Below are 16,758 nucleotides of genomic sequence, written 5' to 3'. Positions count from 1 at the left end.
TTTTCCAAGATTGATCTCTGATCAGGCTACCATCAGTTAAGGATTAAAGAAGAGGACATACCAAATACCACTTTCTGAATGAGGTATGGACATTATGAATTCCTGGTTATGTCCTTTGGATTAACCAATGCCCCAACAACTTTTATGGATATGATGAATAGGGTTTTCAAGGAATATCTGGAAAAGTTTGTGATTGTATTTATCGATGACATTCTGGTGTACTCTTAGTCAGAGACAGAGCATGAGCAACATCTACATTTGGTATTGCAGTGATTAAGGGAGCATATGTTATATGCTAAGTTCAGCAAGTGCGAGTTCTTGTTACCGCAAGTTACATTTCTGGGCCATATTGTTAGTAAGGAGGGGATTCTGGTTGACCCAAGTAAGATTGAGGCAGTGAGAGATTGGCCTAGACCGAGCAATGTTCATGAAGTGAGGAGTTTTCTGGGATTGGCAGGGTATTATCGGCGGTTTGTTGAGGGGTTCTCCAGGATAGCTACGCCATTGATAGAATTGACAAAGAAGAAGACAAAGTATGTTTGGACAGACAGATGTGAGAACAATTTCAAAGAGTTGAAGTGGCGTCTGATCACTGTGCCAGTGTTGAGTTTGCCGACAGATAATGAGAAGTTTGTGGTTTATTGTGATGTATCCAGACAGGGTTTAGGGTGTGTGCTGATGCAAGCTGGTAAGGTGATAGCCTATGCATCGAGATAGTTAAAGGAGTATGAGCAGAGATATCCCACGCATGATCTAGAGTTGGCAGTGGTGGTATTCGCACTTAAGATTTGGAGACATTATCTGGATGGTGAGAAGTGCGAGATATACACCGACCATAGGAGTTTGAAGTACTTCTTTACTTAGAAGGATTTGAATATGCGCTAGAGACGGTGGTTGGAGTTGGTTAAGGATTAAGATTGTGATATCGTACCCCATCCTGGGAAGGCTAATGTAGTGGCTGATACATTGAGTCGGAAGGGCCCAGGATAGTTGTTCAGTTCGAGACAAATGTCGGATGAGCTAGCTAAGGAGATGACTAGAGCAGGTATAGAGTTTGTGGTTGGCTGGTTAGCCAACATCACTCTTCAGTCTACGTTCCTTAAGAGGATCAAGGACACATAGGGGAAGGATTCCCAGTTGAGAGGTCATAGGGAGAATGTCTTAGTCGAAGTGGCTAAGGACTTCTCTATCTTGGAGATGGGGTTACTGAATTGCAAGGGTCGGATTTGTGTTCCGATGGATTCTATTATCCGGTGGGAGATCTTAGATGAGTCGCATACCATCCCCTATTCTTTAGATCCAGGTACGATGAAGATGTACCAAGACTTGAAAGCCTTTTATTGGTGGTCGGGAATGAAGAGGGACGTGGCGGATTACGTGGCTAAGTGCTTAACGTGTTAGCAGGTTAAGGCTGAACATCAGAGGCCAGCAAGGTTGTTGCAACCTCTAGGGATTCCAAAGTGGAAGTGGGAAGATATCAACATGGACTTCGTGGTTGGTTTGCCGAAGACCGTGGGACAGCATGACTCGGTGTGGGTGATTGTGGATAGATATACCAAGTCCGCCCACTTTTTACCTGTCAGGACGACTTATACTATGGAGCCGTATGCCGAATTATATGTGAAGGAAATTGTTCGACTTCATGGGGCTCCGAGGTCGATGGTATCCGACAGGGACCCCACCTTCACCTCCATGTTTTGGGAGAGTCTACAGAAGGCTATGGGCACACAGTTATGATTTAGTACCGCTTATCATCCTCAGACAGATGGATAGTCTGAGAGGACGATTTAGATACTGGAGGACATGCTACGAGCTTGTGTGCTAGACTTTGGGGGATCTTGGAGCAAGTATCTCCCTCTGATTGAGTTCTCATATAATAATAGTTATCAGGGGACTATCGGAGTGGCTCCGTATGAGATGCTTTATGGGAGGAAGTGCAGATCAACTATCCATTGGGATGAGATAGGTGAGAGGAGTTATTTGGGTCTTGAAATGGTTCAGAGGACCAATGAGGCGATTGAAAAGATTAGAGCTCGAATGCTCGCCTCCTAGAGTCGCTAGAAGAGTTATTCGGACTTGAGACGCAGAAGTGTAGAGTTTCAGGGCGGTGATCATGTGTTTCTTAGGGTTTCACCTTTGAGGGGAGTGAAACGGTTTGGTGTTCGGGGCAAGCTGAGCCCTAGGTTTTTTGGCCCCTTCGAGATTTTGCAACGGGTTAGAGAGGTAGCTTACAGGTTGGCGATGCCTCCAGCCTTATCAGGGGTTCATAATGTTTTTCTCATATCCATGCTCTGGAAGTATGTATCAGATTCGACGCATGTACTGAGTTATGAGAATTTGGAGTTGGACCAGGATTTGTCTTATGAGGAGAATTCGGTTCAAATTCTTGACCGGAAGGATAAAGCCTTGCGGAGCAAGACCATCGCCTTGGTGAAAGTGTTGTGGAGGAACAACAAGGTTGAGGAGGCGACAAGGGGACTTGAATCAGTGATGTGGGAGCAGTATCCCAAGTTGTTCAAGTAAGTTTGAGGATGAAATTTCTGTAAGGAGGGGATAGTTGTAGCGACCCAAATTTGCTAATAAGGCTTAGGGCCTTGATTAGCGTGCCTGGAGGGCAATAAGTGATCTATTATTATAATATGTGTATTTTTATGAGTATGTGGTTAGTGATGCATGTTTAGCTGAATTAAATAGGCATGTGGGCCCTGCTTGGTTATTAGGGGCATGTTTGTAATTTTAGCCCGTTGAGGGCATAAATGTGATAAATGCGATATACTTGTGATATATCTATTGCACGATCCGAGACAATCCTTGGGAGCAGTTCAGCTAGAAAGTCACAACGGGGTTGAATATCTGACTCGGGGCGAGTCGAGGGGTATTTCAGGTATTGGACGTCTTATGGGGTTATCGAGTTATAGAAATAAATATTTGGAGATATATTTGAAGATAGAATGTTTAGGAAAGAATATTGGGGAAATATACCATTTTGCCCTCGGGGACATTTTTGGCACCCCGAGCTTTGAGGTAACCTTAGAAGCTTATGTTGAATAAAACAAAGTAGAGGAAACATTCAGAACTTAGGAACCGACTCTCCCACTCTATCTCTCTCTTATCTTCTTCCTTGGAAGCTTGGAGGTTTTTGTGAAAACTAATTGGAAACTAAGAAATCAAGTTAGAATTTTGGAGGCTAGGAGCTTGGAGCTTAGGAGATTAACTCAGAGACTCAATTAAGCAAGGGTACTCTTTTAAATTATCTTAATTATGTTTGAATTTCTGATGGTGTGTTAAGATTTTTTCATGTTGGAAAGATGAAGAATCATCTTTGAGTTTGATGGGTTTTTGACCTAGAATTCCTGTTAGGTTTTGTTGCTGAGTCCATGGTATAACTTCTGTAATGGTTAGCTTCAGTTGTTGGGTTTATTTTGGGGTTAATATGATGAGTTTTTGTGGCAAGAATGGAGGATTTTTCTGGGCTCGAGGGGTCGGGCCGCGGCATTGTTCTTGCTGAACCCTGGCCCCTTAGAACATCTGGGCACCTGAAAGTGGAGGCGTGCCGCGGTGCCCTACATGCAGGGTCGTGGTGCGTGTGGGAAAAAATGAGGCAGGGCCTCCGGTTGAGCTGGGGGCCGCGACATGGGTTCTTGGGGTCGCGACGCTTAGTACATTCTTGGGCTTTAAAGAGGTTTTAGGCTCGGGAATCCAATAGTTAGGGCTCGGGATGGATTTTATTGCCCGGATTGATAGAATTCAATGTCCCAAAGACTAGAATTATGACCCAAAGTTATTTAATGGATTAGAGCTTGATGGACGGATATTTTTGGTGTGTTGTGACTAGGGTTTCAGCGAGGCTTGGACTAGGGGACTGTGCTCGGGACATTGGTGCTTGGAAAGCTCGGGAGACAGGTAAGAAAACTGTTGTGCCCATAGAGCTTATGTTGCAGGGCACGGCCCTATATGACTGTGTTGCAGGGCGTATCAGATTTGATTGAGTTTATTCATGTTTAAGTATCTGCTTTATTATGCTATTTGTGCATATATGTGAATGACCGGAAAGAGCCGGGAACGACGAGGGCTGGGAATGGCAAAGGCCGAGAGCGGCAAGACTAAGAACGGCAAGGGGCCGGGAGCAGCGTTTAGCACGCGGAGTGCGAGTTGCTAGGGTGAGACCCTAAAGGATACCTGAGATATCCTCACGGTGTGGACCGTGAACCCAGGGCCTGGTAAAGCGCTTGGGATGGCATGGCCGTATGTGTTGAGCCTGATGATGGCTTGTTTATATGTTAAGCGTTTAATATGCATATGTTATCTTGTTGTAAGGGTTTTCTTGCTGGGCTTCGGCTCAAGGGTGCTCTGTGGTGCAGGAAAGGGCAAGGGGAAAGTCAACCAACCATGAGTATGGAGAGCGTGATGCGGCGCGTACATGTTTGGCCTGCCTGGCTGCCACGGCCAGGGGTATTTTGGGAGATGATTGTACTAAACCTAGATTTTGTCGTTTAGCCGACTTTAGTTATATTTTTAAGTTGTAAATATTACTAAGCAGTGTTTTGGGATCCAAAATGTCAAACCCTTCATGATTTTCAGTAAATAGAATTATTTTCAAAGTTTATGACTCTGTTTATGGTTTAATTACACTTTTGTCTTAAATCCTCGATTAGCGAGTTAAATGCATGTTTTAAACTCACTTAGTAACGACTCTAAGGCAGTAGGGCGATACATTTATATTTAGTTTAATGGATTTGATTATGTTTATCATGAACTAATTTCCTATTTAGAATGTTAATGGATTCTTCTTGAAACCTTATGATTATCTAATGCATTTTTTTATGAATTTTCTATCAATATTGTGAATTATTTATCTTGTGTTTAATTCTTGTGAATGTTTAATCACCATTTGCATGATTTATATTATTTTAACCTGAGTTCTGAGAAGTGAAGGATAAATATGCTATAGTCAAATAATCATAAATTTATATTGGAAGAGAGTACCTGTATGATTTGTGTAGCTTAGGGATTACATGTTTCATGCCTGTAATATGTTAATTTACCACAGAGATGTAGGAGAATTGCTTATTGTAGAAAGTTATAAGTCCTAGAATGAATATATTTTTCAGTTATAATCTGCTATCACGATAGAGATAAGAATTCTTAAATTCACATTAGAGAGGCATAGGTGGATAGTTGATGAAGTTAATAACTCTATATCGTTATCCATTGAATTAATATATCTATTATTGAGTTCTCTATTGTTGTGATTAATTGCTTATTTCTTTTAGTTTAGTAAATTCTACATTCATTATTCGTCAAATCAATTAGAAATAAAGATAGATTCTTAGTAATTAGTAACAGTCCTCGTGGGAACAATACTCCACTTGCAACTTTATTACTTTTTTGTGATTGCTTATACTTGCATACATAATTTTCACAACAATTTTTTGGCGTCGTTGTCGGGGAAAATGTTATTAATATCAACATAGTTGTGTTTTATTTTAACTTGTTTTTTTATTATCATTATAATTCAGTTTGTGTCGTAATATTGTGCTTTCAGGAAACATTGGTATATGCTCTAAAGTAGACCAAAGGAACCGGTACCGATAGATATTCAAATTGAGAGAACTTGCAGAAAAAACCAAAGGATTAAGAAAAGGTTGGAATTTTCCATAGCTGAAAATCAGGGGAATGTAGCCAACAATGTGGCAAATGATATTCCAAGGGCAGCAACTACTACTGAGATTCCTAATGTGGCTGAGGACCGGTGGAACAAGGACCAAGGACGCTCAGAGATTATGTGCTTCCCACTATCACGGGAGTGCATTCATGCATCAAACATCCAATAGTTGGTGCTAATGACATTGATATCAAGCCGACAATATTACAAATGGTGCAATTCACTGTCCAATTTGGTGTGTTACCAACTGAAGATCCAAACTTGCACATAGCCAATCTCTTAGAGTTGTGTGCAACGTTCAAGATGAATGGGGTGAGTGATGATGCAATCTGACCGAGACTTTTCCCATTTTCATTAAGAGACTGAGCAAAGAGTTGGTTATTTTTTATGCAAGCAAATTCTATTACAACATGGGAGGAACTAGCCCAGAAGTTCCTTGTAAAGTTTTTCCCTCCGGCTAAAGCTGCAAAGTTGAGAGGTGAAATAAATAATTTCCACCAATACGATGGGGAGTTTCCATATGATGAATGGGAGAGATTTAAGGAGTTGTTAAGGAAGTGTCCTTACCACGGAATTGAGAAGTGGATGCTTGTTCATAATTTTTACAATGGGTTGGGAAATACTACTTGCACAATCATAGATGCAGTAGCTGGGGGTGCTTTCATGAGCAAATGCACTAATGAAGCCTATGAGTTACTAGAGGAGATGGCCATAAACAACTACCAATGGGCTACAGAGAGGGAAAATACAAAGAAGGTTGCTGGTATGATCAAATTAGACACCATTTCAATGCTCACAGCTCAATTGGCATCCCTAATAAAGTAGTTACAGCAGAACAACTTGTCAGCCCAAGCCTTGCAATTACATAGTTTATGTGGGGCATGTGGGAGTTCCCATCCATTAAATTAGTGTCCTTCCATGGATATGAATAATATACCTATGGGACAATTCCAAGCCATAAGTAATTTTCAAAGGCCAGCCAACAACCCCTTCTCAATGTCATACAACCAAGGGTGGAGGAACCACCCTAACTTCTCATGGACGAATAACCAAGCCGCACAATAGCCTTTCGCTCAAAATCAGCAACAGTTCTCACCTCCACAGCCACAACCACAACAGTCTTTCCAATAATCTCCACCTGGATTCCATCAAACACAAAATAGATCACCACAACAGCCAATACCCATGAAACAACCTGAAGCACAATCTGATGTATTGAATCAATTTACGACCAAGACAAGGGCATCTATCACGAGTTTGGATACTCAGATTGGTTAGTTGGCAACTTTAATGACAAGTTGTGCTCAAGGGAACTTAGCGAGCACTACTAAAGTGAATCCTAAAGAGCAGTACAATGTAATCTCTTTGAGAAGTGGACATGAGATAGATGAACCCACAAAAAAAGGGATTACTGAAAAAAAATGTGTCTGATAAGGAGAAGGAATTGAGTGGGTGAAAGGTTACTAAGAATATAGAGAAGCAACCAAAATTAAGCATAGATCACCATACCAAGATCCCATATCCTCAGAGGCTTCAAAAGAGTAAGCTTGACAAGAAATTTTCCAAATTTTTTGATGTATTTCAAAAGCTTCACATCAACATTCCTTTCATTGAGGCCGTTGAACAAATGCCAAGTTTTGTAAAGTTTATGAACAAAATTTTGTCAAAGAAAAGGAAACTGGAGGACTATGAGATGGTGGCAGGCACAATATTTAAATAAATAAATAAAAATTTGGTGTGCTACAATATACCCTCCTTAAAAGGGTATCTTTCCCTCATGTCTTCCTCCAACTCCCATGTTGCTTCTCGTTCCGTACTATTCTTCCACAGGACCTTAACTAGTGGAATCCTTTTGGATCTCAGTTCCTTGATTCCCTTTTCAATAACACGCTCTGGTTGTTCATCATAACTCAAGTCCTGCTTTAGCTGTAACGGCTCATAACTCAAAACATGAGAGGGATTTGACACGTACTTACGCAACATCGAGATGTGAAAGACGTTATGCATTTCGGCTAGTGCTGGGGGCAGTGCTAAATGGTAAGCAACTTGCCCTACTCTGTCCAAAATCTCAAATGGACCTATATATCTAAGGCTTAACTTCCCTTTCTTTCCAAAACGCATAACACCCTCCATCAGGGAGACTTTTAAGAAAACAAACTCGCCCACTAAAAACTCAATGTCCCTTCTCTTAAGGTCCGCATAACTCTTTTGCCTACTTTGTGTGGTAAGCATCCTTTGGTGAATCTTCTTGATTGCCCCACTAGCTTCTCTAACTGCCTCAGAGCCTAGAATCTGTTTCTCCCCAACTTTATCCCAATGTAAAGGAGTTCTACACTTGCACCCATAAAGCATCTCATAGGGAGCCATCCCAATAGTTGATTGGTAACTGTTATTATAAGAGAACTCCATTAGGGGTAAGTATTGGTTCCAAGACTCAAAAAATTCCAAAGCACAACATCTTAACATGTCTATTAGAATCTGTATAGTCCTCTCAAACTGCCCATCGGTCTGAGGATGAAACGCAGTGCTAAACTTTAACCTTGTTCTCATAGCTCTCTGTAGTCCCTTCAAAAAGTTCGATGTGAATACTGACCCTTGATCAGAAATTATCGACTTTGGCACCCCATGAAGTCTCACTATCTCACTTACATATAATTCGGTATATTGGTCCACCGAGTATGTGGTCTTAACTGGCAGGAAATGGGTGGACTTAGTGAGCCTATCCGCTATTACCCAAACATAATCATGCTGCTTTGTGGTCCTGGGTAACCCTACCACAAAATCCACTGCTATATCCTCCCGTTTCCATTCAGGAACGTAGAGCGGTTGAAGTAACCCTGCCGGCCTTTGGTGTTCTGCTTTGATTGTTGGTATGTCAAACACCTAGCAACAAACTCAACAATATCATTCTTCATTCCATGCCACCAATATAACACCTTAAGGTCTTGGTACATCTTCATGGACCCTGGGTGTAAGGAATAGGGTGTTGTGTGCGCCTCTTTCATAATACTTTCCTTAATCTCAACATTGTTAGGAACACAAATCCTATCCTTGTATCTCAGCAATCCACCGTTGGACATTGTGAAGTCACTGCTACCACTTTCTTGTACCAAAGCCTCTTGCTTCATTAGGGCTTCATCCACAACAATCCATCATTCCAGTAGGGAGGATTGTAACGTGAGGTTTGCTAGGCTTCCTGTCACAAGTTCGATGCCTACAATTATAATCTCCTTCTGAAGAGGCATCTCTATTGTATGTAGTGCTGAGGCACTGCCATGTCCCCGCATACTCAATGCATTTGCAACCACATTAGCCTTGCCTGGGTGGTATAGAATCTCATAATCGTAGTCCTTCACTAATTCTAACCACCTTTGCTGCCTCATATTCAGTTCCTTATGTGTGAAGAAGTACTTTAGACGTTTGTGGTCAGTGTAGATTTCGCACTTGTCCCCATATAGGTGATGCCTCCATTTCTTTAGTGTGAACACCACTGCCGCCAACTCAAGATCATCAGTGGGATATTACTGTTCATATTCTTTGAGTTGTCTGGAAGCATAAGCTACTACCTTGCCATCTTGCATTAACACACACCCTAAGCCATTCTTTGATCCATCACTATATACCACAAATTTCCCGCCCTTTGTGGGAACGCAAAGGATAGGCGCATAAATCAACTTATCATTCATGGTCTGAAAGCTTTCTTTACATTTCTCAGTCCAAGAAAACTTCTAATGTTTGCGGGTTAAGTTGGTCAAGGGTGTGGCGATCTTTGAGAAATCCTCGAAAAACTTCCTATAGTAGCCCACCAATCCCAAAAAGCTTCAAACTTCTGAGGCATTCTTTGGCTGGGGCCAGTCTATAATGGCCTCGATATTTGATGAATCTCTTGCTATTCCATCCTTGGAAACTATATTTCCTAGGAAAGTGACTTGTTCCAGCCAAAATTCACACTTAGATAACTTAGCGTATAGCTGATGTTCTCGTAGTCTTTTCAGGATCAACCTAAAATGCTCCTCATGCTTCTCCTTGGTCTTTGAGTAAATAAGGATATCATCTACAAAAACTACCACAAACTTGTCCAAACAGTCCTTAAATACCCTGTTCATCATGTCCATAAATGCTGGTGGGGCGTTAGTGAGTCCAAAAGACATCACTAGGAATTCATAGTGCCCGTAGCGAGTTCTGAAAGTTGTTTTAGGAATGTCTCCCGCCTTTACTTTCAACTAATGGTACCCAGATTGCAGATCAATCATTGAGAAAACTGTTGCCCCTTACAGTTGATCAAAAAGGTCATCTATCCTAGGCAAAGGATATTTGTTCTTAATGGTGACCTTATTGAGTTCTCGATAATCGATGCACATTCTCATTCTACCGTCCTTCTTTTTCACAAACAGGACTGGTGCTCCCCATGGCAAATGACTAGGTCTTATGAACCCTTTATCCATCAACTCCTATAGTTGGTTCTTAAGTTCCTTCAACTCCACAGGTGCCATTCGATAGGGTGCTTTAGAGATCAGTGTTTTTTCTGGTGCAAATTCGATCACAAATTTCATTTCTCTGTCTGGGGGTAATCCTGGTAATTCCTCGGGAAACACCTCCAGGAACTCACAAACAATATGCACATTTTCCAGTTTCAACTCTGACTCCTTGGATTTATCCACCACACTAGCCAGAAAATGTCGAACAACCATGTTGCATCATATTCCGTGCTTCCAATTCCGATATTATGGGTGTTCGAAAACCCTCTACTTCTCCTCTAAAGGAAAAGATCTCTCCTTCTTTTGGTTTGAACTCCACAGTCTTCTTCCGACAGTCTATCATCGCCCCATGTTTGGATAACCAATCCATGCCAAGTATGACATCATAATCTGGTATACTCAGTTATATAAGGTCTACTGGGCACTCCCTGCCCTCTATCATTATAGGCGTTGACGGTAACCACCTAGTTGACATCATCATGTCTCCCGATGATAACATTGTACTAAAACTATGCTCAAATAGTTTATAAGGCATACCTAACTTATCAATCATATTCATGGAAACATAAGAGTGAGTTGCTCTAGAATCAACAAGGATTCTACACATCATACCAGATATAGGGAGCTGACCTATGACTACGGTGTTGCTCTTAGCTGCTTCATTATGAGTTACGGCAAAAACCTGTGCTGGCACCAAATTTCTTTTACTACTCTGTCCCGCCTTCCATTGTGGGCAATTCTTCCTCAGATGCCTTGTCTGACCACACTTAAAACATTTATTGTTGTAGGCCTTGCATTCTCTTGGTTGTCTTTTCGAGCATTTAGGACAAATGGGGTGCTCTAGTCAGTTGTTGTAATGCCCCGAATTCTCTGATGTTGTTTAATGGCGGGATTAGTGTTATATTATTTTATAATATAATGTAAAATTATATTATATTATAATATAATGTTTTAGATTAAATAAATGTGACAAAGTGTGTCACATATTGTAACATATAATAAAGAGTTACAATATTTAGATATATGAGATATATCCAAATAATGTAACATATTTGGTGTTACAAATTTGTAACCTCCAAATATTACCCTTTATTGTGTAAATTGTTGTTACAAAATATTGAGATGAATTTCATAAAAGCCATATGTGATATGGCTGTTAGAGATATGATTTTAACCCCAATAATGTGTTTTGGGAGTTACAAAATCATTTGGGAGGGTTTGGAACCGTTTGGAAAAGCAGCACAATTTTTGTGCTGAATTTGGTCAGTGGCCGCGGCCTGTGGGTCAGAGACCAGTGGCTGCGGCCACTAATGTCTCTGGCCGCGGCCACAGGCCAAAAACTGACCAAATTTTCAGTTTTTTCAATATTTGTTGAACGGCTCAAAAAACCCAAATAACTCCCAAATCTCCTTTTTAATTCCATATTAATCCAATTAAACATTGGTAACAGCCATGGGGGTTGGTGGAATTTGAAATTCAAAGGGTGTCTCTAAAATCTATAAATAGGAGCCTATAGCTCACTTGTAAGACACAACTTTTCTATCCACTAGAGCACTTGGCTAGAAACACCTTGAGGCTTGATAATTCCAGAAAGCTTTTCCAATATCTGAGAGAGATCCCTTAGTGCTTGAGTTAGGGGGAAATAAGCTTTTGGACAAAGGTTTTATAACTTGTTCTAGTTGGTGATCCCCAATCCTCTTCACTTAGGTTGTGTAAGTGAGAGTTTGCTTTTGTTTCTGTTCTTCTTTCTATTGCATTGTTTTCTACTTATTCTCTTGTTCCTATTACTTGTATTTCTTGTTCAAAGGTTGTAATCTTCTTTTCTTTATTTCAAACATTTTAGTTTACTTGTAACATTTTACTTTGAGTTGTATTGCCACCATTTTCTTCTTCATCATCATCTTCTCCCTTTCTTTGGTTTATTTGTATTTTCAGTTATAGAGTTGTAACCTTATTTAATCAATCTATATTTACTTGTAATATTATTGCATAGAGTTGTAATATTATAATCATTTCCATTGAGGCAAAACAATATTTTCCTAACAATTAGTAGTCCGGGAGGGCCATACTTGTTTAATTATGCCATTAACTAATAATATGCATGTATATGTGAATTATATTATAATATGATGTTAAATGCATGCATGCGGGTACACATTTTAATTATAGGAGTGTGATGGTAATTTGGCCCGTTGAGGGTATAATTGTATATTTGTATGCATGTATGTGATATATGTGAGACCACATTATAATGTGGGTTTGTTCGAGCTATTCGGCATGAGACGATCTTGGAATATTGATTAGTGGTCTAGTCACAACAGGTTTAAGTTCGGGACTCGGGATGAGTCCCGGGGTGATTTTAAGGGTTAGAACGTTACAGGGAATTAAAGGGTAACAGGATATCAAATATTTGTGTTTGAGATTATTGAGAATAGCGGGAATTGGAGAGCGTTAATTATGATTAACGAGATAGGTGGAAAATACCAATTTTTCCCTTGGAAGCCTTTAGAAACCTTAAATTGACCTAGGGGTATAATGGTCATTTTACCCCTAGGATAGATATGACCATTTTGGCTGAGAAGGAGGTAGAAAAACAGAGTAAGTTTCTAAGCCTTCCCGTATCTTCTTTCTCCTTCACTTTCTTTGTGATTTTTGAACAATTATTGAGGATTCAGGCTTGGGAAGCAGGCCTTGGGAGTTTGGGAGTGTGTTCCTCCATTGAAGAGCATCATAAGCTGAGCTTTGGGTAAGTTTATAACCATAGAATTCCCTGGTTTGCCCTGTTTTAGTTCTTTTTTATAGTTGTGATTTCTAGGTTGAGCTCTTGGGTTTGTTGGGAGTTTTAGCTAGGGTTCCTATGGTTGTGATGTTTGGGGTATGCTAGGATGGTTTTTGGGTTCATTTGGCATCAAAAATGGGATTTGGAAGCTTTGGAATCAGGTTGGAATCGAAGGAGATGAAAAAGGAGATTTCAAGGGGCATCTGGTCTGGAGGTAGCGCTATAGCGCCCACCCTAGGGCGCTACAATGCTACTCAGGAGGCTTTTGGGCGTGTTGGAGGTTCTGAGTATAGCACTGGGGCGCTAGGGGGTCAGCGCTGTAGCGCTACCCTGTTCCTTCAAAGTCCCGTTTTGAGTGTTTTTAAGGGTTTTTGACTTAGGGTTTCAATCCTTAAGGCCCGGGATCGAATCTACTCACAGTGTGGGCATGTTTCGAGGTCTTGACGGTGGTGCTTAGGTTAAGACCCTTTCATTGTGGATTCTCATTAATGGAGGTTATAATTGGTTGTGATTAGGTAACCGCTAAGGAACCAAAAGATCGATCGTTCTCAGGGGTCGTCCTTATAATATTTCTCGCTCGAACCTGATGTAAGAAAACTGCACCCTGTGTATATATGACATGCGTGAATGTTATTGAGGCATGTTGATTGATAAATGTGGACATGGATTGCATATCAAATGCTAATGAATGTTGATTACCTTTATATGGCACTGACTAGTCAGGGACACTGACCTAAGAGTCAGAAACGGCATAAGCGTCTTGAACGCAGGGCCGAATGAAGATTAGATCTAATCGATATCATTGTTGAATGGCTCTAAGGCATTAACACTGGACCGACCCTAAGGTCGTTGAAGTTATAAGCGCTTGGCTAGTCTAAGACTAGTTACTAAGAGCCAGGGCATAAGGCCCAGGTGACTGCTTGTCACATGGCTAGGGAACGATGTTCTAGGGTTATGACTCCATGGTCATGAGGAAGGTTATGTTGGTGACCAGTTACCATGCACCTATCCTGCTTAAGCTAAGGAAAGGTTTACTTACCTGTTGAGCCCCAGTGACCCTATCGTCACAAGGCTGAAGGGAGTTATTCCCAATTTAGCGACTTTTGCGACTGTCACCTATCTGTTTTGGACTGATAGTCCTGAATGATTATTATGATCATTGTTGATATTATATCATGCTTTATTGTGTTTTCTTGTTGGGCCTTGGCTCATGGGTGCTATGTGGTGCAGGTAAAGGGAAAGAAAAGCTCACCCAGCCTTGAGTGGAGAGCTTAGGTGGTGATGTGTACATATGCAGCTGCTTGACCACCACGGCCAAGGAGTTCCCAGAGGAACTAAGGGGTTTACCCTATTTTTTCCGCTTAGGTCGGAGGGGTTGTAAATTTTGAAATAGTAGTGGCCATTTTGTATAATGAACAACTTGTAAATATTTTGAATAGCTCATGAGCAGTTTATATACTTAATAAAATATATCCTTTCCTCTTTATTGTTTTTCACCTTGACCTGTTAATAACACTTAGAACACGTTTTTAACCAAATGACTCGGGTAGCGGGTCAAATTTCTGGTTCACCGATCACCGTAACTGTTCTGGGGTAACCAGGGCGTTACAGTTGCCTTGGTGATTTCCACGGTTCCTGTCATTATAGCGATTGTTACAGTTGTTATAGTGGTTTGGAATGCTGTGACTGTTGTTATTCGTGGCTAGGGGTCTTGGTCTCTTATCAGTGCCACTGTTCTGCCCTTCATTTGCTTTCATTTTGTTACCCTCATTGAAGCCCTTGTTTCAGTAGGTCTCTCTTCTAGCAACATTATCCTTCCATATCTGATCTTCCAAATATTCTGCTTCAAGTGCTCTATCAAGTACTTCTGCATAGCTGACCACTTCAGCACTGGTCATCATAACATCCCTAGTGATGATCAGCTTGAGTCCCCTCATGAACCTTTGGACCCGCAGAGTTTCAGTTGGCACAACTTTAGGAGAAAATGTTGCCAACCTATCGAACTTCTGTGCATAATCAGTGACAGATAGGTTTCCTTGTACCAAAGTTACAAACTCATCTTCCTTGGTTACTAGCACGGCCGCACTGTAATACGACTTGTTAAAAGCTAGGACAAATTTCGCCCAAGTCATGGTATTCAAATCACGGGTCTATTTAATTACATCCCATCATATTCGTGCATCCATCTTGAGTAAATAGACTGCACATGAGACTCTCTGACAATCATTTAACTCCATATGATTGAAGATGGCCATGACCGATCTTAACCAATCCACTGCCACTATGGGTTCAACTTTCCTTTCAAAGGTTGGTGGGGCTTGTTTTCTGAAATGTTCATACACTGGCTCAAACCCATAAGTTACAGGTAGTGGTGCAGGTGGTGGTGTTGGCAGCTAAGGCTGCGCCACTAGAAATTGAGGCACTTGGGGCATTTGGGGCACTTTGAGTGCTTTCCTAGCATGTGCCAATTCCTCATCTGTCAGCCTTAGTTGTTCTCTCAACCTTGCTACTTCTGCCGCCAGGTCCACAGATGGTGTAGCTGGAGGTGCAGCTGGAGCTACAGGTTGGATTGATGGCATTCCTATATCAAGGGTCTTCGTGGCCTTAGTCCTTGTGGAGACACCCTTTACTCGGCCTCCTCCTCTTCCCTTGCCTCATTTTCCTCTAGTCAACATTATGATATTCTAAGGCATCAAAAGAAAATCATAAGGATGGAGAATTGCATAATGGTTTGATAGATATTCGTGAAAATTATACATTCAAAACCACATCATTTAGAATTTGCAAGAGGAAAAAGTATCAAACCATAGCATTCAAAGTGTTCTAAATTATTCCAAGAATTCAAACAACTCATAAAGTGTTTAATAACCAAAAACATAAATCTTTATGGTCCCCTTTTTAAAAAAATAAAAATAAATCCCATCTTATTCATTAACGTTTCATGGAACGATCTACGCGACGGACTCTAGTCCTCAACTATGGACTCGTCTCCTGAGCTGTAATCAAAGACGTTTTCAGGGATGTGAAAGTAGTCGGGAGTGCTCGCCATCACCCTCATTCTAGCAGTCACTCGTGGTATGGCAAGAGTTACCTACTGACATGCAAAGGCTCCTTCCACATCGTGTACTGTCTCCAAACGCTCCTCTATCTCTCCGTTATCCATCTTTACCAACACCAGCTCCTCACGACTAAAATTGTAGTTGTCCATGAGATCATATATTACATATTCTATGGTACTAAAGTCCAGGTTGTCTTGAACGACGTCGTGACATGCTCTGTCTAACTGGAGAAGGGCCTCGGAGTACATCGATAGTGTTTCCCTTAATACCCAATATTTCTCTCTAGGCCATAAACTTGCTCCTCTTTTGTTCATGATCCCTTGAATAAGATCACAAACCACTGTTGTTGTTTTTAACACCGCAATCCTCCAATCGTAGGGATCCTCCTCATGCTGAACCTTGGGTATTGCGCGAATTTCCTTGAGTATTTTTTTCTTAGTAGTTTTCAAAACAGGAGGCATCTTACTATACTGCAGTTACAAAACTATAAAATTAAATAAAACAGAAACAAGTAATAGCACAGAAAACAAATACTTACGACGCGGTGAGGTGAGATTTTCCCGTCTTTAGCATGTATGGGGAGGTCCTTGGAAACATGGAAAACCCGTCTTTGATACCATTTGTAAAATTCCCTAATCTAATACTTTGTAAAACATTTGCATACTCATAAGCTTATAGAAGAAAGCCACTTATTATTTGAAAAATCCCAGTGGGACCTTGCTAAAACATGCAAGTTGGGTCAATAGTTTAAAGATAAAAATAATAGTTTTGTGCAAC

General features: G+C 40.9%; 1 non-coding gene across 1 annotated transcript; it reads right to left on the bottom strand.

Moving 5' to 3' along the window:
• Positions 1-6,133: 6,133 nt before the first annotated feature.
• Positions 6,134-6,240, bottom strand: LOC133833233 (small nucleolar RNA R71). Its single transcript, XR_009892627.1, has one exon. It is a non-coding gene; the product is annotated as a small nucleolar RNA R71 (small nucleolar RNA).
• Positions 6,241-16,758: the final 10,518 nt, after the last annotated feature.

The sequence above is a fragment of the Humulus lupulus genome, chromosome 4 (genome assembly GCF_963169125.1).
Source record: "Humulus lupulus chromosome 4, drHumLupu1.1, whole genome shotgun sequence".
NCBI classification, from domain to species: domain Eukaryota; kingdom Viridiplantae; phylum Streptophyta; class Magnoliopsida; order Rosales; family Cannabaceae; genus Humulus; species Humulus lupulus.
The sequence above is the reverse complement of the archived record's forward strand: the minus strand, read 5'-3'. Positions and strand labels throughout refer to the sequence as shown.